General features: G+C 44.5%; 1 long non-coding RNA gene across 1 annotated transcript; it reads left to right on the forward strand.

The window, feature by feature from the left end:
* Nucleotides 1-920: 920 nt before the first annotated feature.
* Nucleotides 921-5508, forward strand: LOC142776475 (uncharacterized). The gene is made up of 2 exons (XR_012887563.1): nucleotides 921-2672; nucleotides 2792-5508. It is a non-coding gene; the product is annotated as an uncharacterized LOC142776475 (long non-coding RNA).
* Nucleotides 5509-5904: the final 396 nt, after the last annotated feature.

Below are 5904 nucleotides of genomic sequence, written 5' to 3' on the forward strand. Positions count from 1 at the left end.
CTACACTAGTTTGTAGACCAAACAGATAGCCCTGTCAGCACCGCTTTCAGCACTTGGAGTCCCAGAGTATTTTAGCCAGGAGAATAGTTATTATAAAGAAGAGGCTGTGTGACAAAATGGCAAATGAAAGAAATATTTCGGCAACACTTGATACAACATTTATTTAGGTTGTAACTACATGCCAAATGAACTAATCAAGTGAGATGTCAAACAAAAATAACCAGCTAGAAAGCAAAAACTGATCACAAGCACAGTACAATGCAAGTACAATGCAATACAATGAACAATGCACAGTACAATGCACAGCACAATGCAATACAATGAACATGTGTAGAGCTGCCTCTTACTGCTTTGGAGGAGTTCTTTAATTCGGCCAAGGAAAGTCTCATCACTTAGCCTGGAGTTTTCTTCTTTCATGGCTCGTACTTGGCCTGCCAGGGTACACAAGCGTGAAGCAATTCGCTTTGTCTTCTGATTGGTCATTCGCAGCTTGTGAGACAAGTTATGCGTGACACGTTTTTTCTTCAACTTGGACTTCCGTGCCAGCAGCGACTTTCGCAAATAGCGACAATGAACACAGATGGTTCCTGAAAAACGTAAAACATAAAATAAGCCACTTCCTTACTTCGAACTATTTGCAAGACATGGAAACAAGGGCTAACAGATAATTGGAGGAAAAATAAACTCCAGAGCTATTACAAAGTGGGTAATAGCTAACAGGTCCTGACTAGTGTTATTTCCCTTTAATGCAGGTTGCTTTAGATACAAAGGATATGCTTAGGTTATGAAAAAAAAGTAGCAGGCTATGTTAGCTAGAACAGAAAGTACATTGTTTCTTATTGAAAATATTAACACACACCTTTGACTGTCACCATTCCAAGACAGTTCTTGCTGAACACGCCGTCACTCGCGGGGGTGAGGGTGCGCTTCATCTTCTCGGTCAGGTTCTGAGCAAGGCCGTCATAAGCGTCTTTGCTCATAGCGCTTGAACAAAGCAATGCAGTGTCAACTTCTTGAAATATGTTCGTTGCTTCAAGAAGGGAGGTGATTTTGCCGTACTTCTTTTCTCTCGCACCGAGATAACAGCTTGCCACAACATCACTGTTGCTATCTAAGCTGAAACAGATCACTTTCTCGTGGGAGACACTGAAAGGCTGTTTTGTGGTGCGTGTAGTGGCATACACAAGGAGATCAAGGTCTGGAGTGGTCAGTTTCGTCCACAGCCTTGGAACACTTAAGCAGGTGGAAAGGTCCCTTAAGTCACCTGATTTGAGCGGGTTCGCTTGCATGTTTTCGGCAGGGCTCGTGTTCGGGTCGGAATTCTCTTCGCCGAGCAAGCTCGCTTCGTGCTCATCGCGACGAGAGAGACGAACTTTCTTCGCCGATCCAGACGTAGAAACTAAGCAGCGCTTTCGCTCGGGCCTTGGTTTTTTCACAGATATGGAAAGGTATGCGGGCCGGTCAGGTTAAAACGTTGGCACTGCATTTGCAGTAAGACCAGGCTTTCCTCGAGCGATTCATACCTCCTTGCCGCCGATGATGTGGACATAATCACGAACGACAAAATGGTCTGCAAAGTGTTTTTCACAAACCGCGGATGTGTCCGTTAGAGGTTTGTCTTTCCTCTTGAGGTTCCGCTCCCAAACCTTTCGTCGGTCTTCGTCCTTTGGTGCCGAAAAGAGCGAAATCTTCCGCCCGTTTTCAACGTGATGGCCGGGGTAGCCTGACCGGCAACCCAGGCGAAACAGTGCGTATCCGTCTTCTTTTTCTTGTTCATGGTGGTACCGAGAACGTTTTCTTCCAGCACAGAAAAAAAGATACAAGAAGAATCGAAAGCCACAGCAGCAAAGCGCCCTGACAGCAGTCAACTCGCCGGTCGAGCCTGCCTGGCTGGCCTCGCGAATCTGACTGCAGCGCTACGTGCGGCGGACAGCTTTTTTCGTCAGAGTGCCTCCTATAGACGCCCGCTTCGCTCTTGCCACTACAAAACCTTCTAGTTCACTGTAACAAAGGCCTCTTTCATGTTCTGCCAGTCAACTCGATCAACACCACCTAGACTACAGAAGGCCTTCCCGTGCCCTCCCCTCAATAGGCTGACGTCACCACAGTGAGATCGGGCACATTGAGGGGAGGATAGGAGAGGTTGAGAGAGCCAACTAAAACGACAAAAGAGCTACATGGCTTGTCACCGCTTATGTCTGCGAACTAATGTGTAGGCAATCGCATGCTGCGGCATTTTTTTTTTAGACGAGTTGACAAAAACTTGTTCCCGTAGTCTCTTTCTTCGCTAAACAGGTTTTTTTTTCTTGCTACATGGCTTCGGCACTACCGTTGTGCATGACAGGTGCCTCATTTTAGCTTGTGAAACTTTGAAGTTCTATTTGTCGTGGAAGGTGTATTGTGCTCTGGCAACATTGTGCTAAAACCAAGTTGTTTGGGTCGTTAGATGGCAGTCGCAAGCAAATGAGCTGTCTCTGTCACGCAACTCAGTCACGGCATGTAATAACACCCCAAGGACTATGCCTGGCTGTTGTTGTGTGCCAAATTGCAATTATAATTACGGCAGAGGACCCACCGTTTGCGTCTACAGGTTCTAGGTCAACGCCGCTGAAAGAGTAGTGTGGACGCGCGCCGTTCCGCGTAAGGACTTTGCGCCATCAAATGTCACAGTGGTAAGGAAATCTACCTTTTCTTTCCATTCAGTTTGTTTTCATAGTTGTATTTGCTATCGCATAATTATGAGCCTGCTCAGTATTTCTGGTGTTAACTATAGTGTTCTGTCTGTTTGCAGCTCTGTGAAAAGCACTTTCACCCAAGTTTCTTTGTCACCTCGACGAGCTACACGGATACGGTCACTGGCAAAGTGATTGAAGCTCCACTTAAACTCAGGCGTCTGAGGCCTGGAACTGTTCCAAGCATTTTTCCTGGCTGCCCCACGTATCTTTCCAGGCACAAAAGTGCGGCTCGCGAAGGCCCGGAAGATAAATGGGCTCGTATGGAGGCCGAAGCACTTCAAGATGCATAACAAGAGTCACTCATCACACATCAAGAGGCAGAGAAGAGCAACGCCATCTCCTCTTTTGAGGATCTGTGTCACACGAACAAGCTTTTGATGGGAGACTTCTGGAGCAAGGTGATTGTGAAAGGCAGTGTGTGGTTCTTGAACTTTGTGCCCCAACATGCGCCGGTGTTGCATTGTGCTGTAGTTGTATGTGCCGATCTCTGCCTCAAGGTATACTTTGTAGAAACACGGATTAAAAAGGTAGGCACCATTGGGTTCTCCGTTTCAATTTCGGACATTAGACAACTGGGTGTTACACTTAATCGTGTAGAAGAAATTGTAAAATGCTCCCAAAATGATGAGGCAAGTATTGAGCTTCTTTTGCGCCGTATATTGGCACACTTAGAAGAACTGTCATCATTGCAGTTTCTATCTGAGCGAGATATCCAGCTGAATTACTTGTGTTCGCCAGTATTATGTTCACAATATCAAGACACGCTTACAAGTTCATACGAAGTACACTACAGTTGAGGCTTCTACGTCTAAACACTATTAGGCGTGTTTGTGCCACATACAGCATTAGTCCTTCATTGGAGCAATAAGATGATTTGTACTGGTCATATGCAAAAAAATGGCATTAGCACTGAGGGACCATGAACACACTGAAACGCTCATGATAGATGGGATTCATTTACAGTCCTACTTCAAATATAAAAATGGTTTCGTCACAGGTGCAGACACAAACAGCAAGGTAGCTGCAAAGACAGCGTACTTGCTCATGATGCAGAGCCTGTTGTCATCCAACAAAGATGTTGTGCATATTATACCTCGTTATAGAGCTAGAATGTGCTGGACTTGGGGTGATCGCAGTCATTTCTGACAATAATTCTATTAACCGCAAAGGAATGTCTTTTCTTTCTGATACCCCCAAATTTAATATTGCGTATGCACACTCGTATGATCTTTCCGAACCTTTGTTTTTTGTCTTAGACAGTGTTCACATTCTCAAGTGTATCTGTAACAACTGGCTTAATCAACGCAATCCAAGGACTTGCATGTTTTTTCCCGACATAACTGAACTTTCCAGTGATGGACAAATGTTCACAGCATCATTTGGCTCTTTGAGGAAGGCGCACGAAGAGGAAAGCAATCAGCTCTTGCAGTTGGCCCCCACCTTGTCTGTAAAAGCACTAAATCCGTCCAACTTGGAGCGCCAAGACATCAAGCTCGTCTTGAAGATCTTCAACCTTTCAAATATTACTGCACTCACTAGTTCAAAGTTAGCTCAACTTCAACATGCCAAAGGCACAGCTGGACATATCCACATCATCATGATGTGGTAGAACGTTGTAAATGTTATAACTCCTCTTAAGGGACAGTGCCTGCACGACAGCTTTCAAGAGCTAGTGAGAAGTCTGTCTTCCCCTCAGGTAGATTTCCTCAACAACTTAATTGACTGGCTAGACTTTTGGGGAAGTCTAACGCATGATGCAGGCCACCTTACTCTTAAAGCACAGTCGATTGCGCTGCACTTGCTATGCCCTTGTAGAAGTAACCCGCTACTGCATTGAAGAGCTCGGCTTCTCGTACGTGTTGCTGAGGAAGTTTCAGATCAACTGCCTAGAGAGCAGATTTGGGAAATATTGGCAATTGTCAAGAGCGCAGTAACACGTGTCTATACCGTAAATATACGAGTCGGAGCACAAGCTCAGATTGCAAAAAGTGCGCGAGCTCCCCGAACTCTCTCATCTAGATGTTCTCACCTCATGTGGCTCTCTTCATGACCCACAGTATATGAAACGGTTTGGTGTTGCCGTAAGGGAGTACGACATCACAAAAAAGCAACCGATGCTTCGTGCCATTACTTATGTAGCAGGCTACTGCCCACATGCAACTGTAAAAAAGCTTGCATGTACCTCCTGCAAGGACAATCTTATTTTAGTCGATGAGAGTTGTGAGAACGATGATTTTTCACTTGTTGCCACTGCCCCGGGAGTTGGCCTCAAGTTTCCTCAACCTGTAGTTGTGCAGGCAGTTTTGACAATGGAAATAGTGCTTGAGCAACTCGTAAGCAAGAAAAATGCGACAGAGTTTTATGGTTCTCCGAAGCAAAAAGAGCTTCTTGTTGCCTTGACATCATTGTTTACTGACAGTGATGAAGACCTTGACTCTTGTGACCGGGGGCATTCACCACAGCACGACATGAAGTATATTCTTAGTGCTGCTGCGAATGTTTTGTTAAGCAATCTGTGCAAACAGAACAATGACAAGCTTATGGCAAGTAAACAAGAAAAAAACCGAAAGCTAAAAACACTGCAACCTTGACCTTCTTTAGCTGCAAATGCAGACCAGGATGTTTTGTGAGAAGCTGCTCATGCAGACCAGCATATATTGTTTTGTATTTGTACTGTTGGGTTGCATGTGAAATGATTTGTTTGTAGATAGTGGTTTGCCATGTTCATTTTGAGGCGTTGAAGGATGTAATAAAGAACCTAATGAATGAAAAAGTTGACTTTTGTTTGTATTTATAAATGTTTTACTAGATATTGCTGCATTAGTCAAGTTCGAAATACTTTCTGCATCTAATCTCGAAGTATCAGTCAGCATACGTGTGTTTACTAAATTCCTCACCGGTAACGGTTGTCAGGAAAGACAAAAAAAAGCTGGGGTTGTTTAGATAAATGCCTGAAAAAAAATTGAATGGTGGGCTTGCATGCGGACAACCACTGGTCTGCAGAAGCTCATTTTGCACATCAGAAAGTAGACAACATTATTGAAATATGTTATATTCAAAACTTATTGCGTAAGAAAGAACCAATGCTGAGGGTAACTTTAAATTCACAGACTGTTTGCATGCGAAAAGAGAAGTAGCGATCTCTATACCGTTACCGCGCGGTGAAGCC

The sequence above is a fragment of the Rhipicephalus microplus genome, chromosome X (assembly GCF_043290135.1).
Source record: "Rhipicephalus microplus isolate Deutch F79 chromosome X, USDA_Rmic, whole genome shotgun sequence".
Lineage (NCBI taxonomy): Eukaryota > Metazoa > Arthropoda > Arachnida > Ixodida > Ixodidae > Rhipicephalus > Rhipicephalus microplus.